Source organism: Macrosteles quadrilineatus, unplaced genomic scaffold (genome assembly GCF_028750875.1).
Source record: "Macrosteles quadrilineatus isolate MER2022 unplaced genomic scaffold, UCM_ALF_1.0 Scaffold_3__2_contigs__length_128488019, whole genome shotgun sequence".
Taxonomy (NCBI): Eukaryota; Metazoa; Arthropoda; class Insecta; order Hemiptera; family Cicadellidae; genus Macrosteles; species Macrosteles quadrilineatus.
In genome coordinates, this window is record NW_026542596.1 from 33594535 (window position 1) to 33595480 (window position 946).

Below are 946 nucleotides of genomic sequence, written 5' to 3' on the forward strand. Positions count from 1 at the left end.
GTGATTTTTTTCATAAACCTAACCGTTTCATAGATAATACTGGTTAAAGTTTTGAAATTTCTGCATGAGAAAGAATTTCGATAAAGGCCTAAGCAAGCATGCCAGCTGTTTTATTAGAAATCCATTGAAAATTTCACAACTTAAACCATTATTATCTTTGAAACGGTGAGGTTTATGAAAAAAATTACAAGAATAAAATCGTATTAAAATTACATTTCCTACCAGAACACATCATAAAATACAGGGTGTTCCGTAAGAAAAATCAAAGTTGGCGGCTATATTGGTAAAATGGCGGCTAAAATAATTTTTTTGGCTTTGACTACAATTTTTAAAATAAAAAATCCAAGGCACTTACCATTTAACTTTTTTTGATATCTCTTATGGTTTTCGAATAAAACGGCTGGCACACTTATATCAATCACCCTGTATATATTTACAATTAGATATATATATATATTCAAATAAAGGAAAAACAAATTAATATTTGATGAAATATGTTTTTTTAAATAAACGGTATCTAGCATACTGATACATTCTTCCTTTAGCTTATCAAACACCCTTATCGTGGGGTCAACGGTGGGAGTAACTACCTGTTATTTCATAGGTAAGTTATAATCCCAAAAATTAAAATAACCTTCAAACAGTAATGTTCACATCGTTGGTAATTGTTCTATGTTGTTGGATTAAAAATAACTATAACATACTAAATTTTAACCACAATTGGTTGAGCCACTTTCGTGAAAATCGGATTTTTAAAGGATACAATAAAGTAAATATAAAGCAGAAAAGATAATAAATAAAAAGAAACAAGAGTCCGAGGCAGAATAGATTATTCAATTCGTTGCTGAGCCTATATTTATTAAAATTACTGTACAGCTTAATTTACCGTAGAACCATTAAATTAGCAACACTTGTTTGTACAGCTTTACGTTTATGAACTTTACGT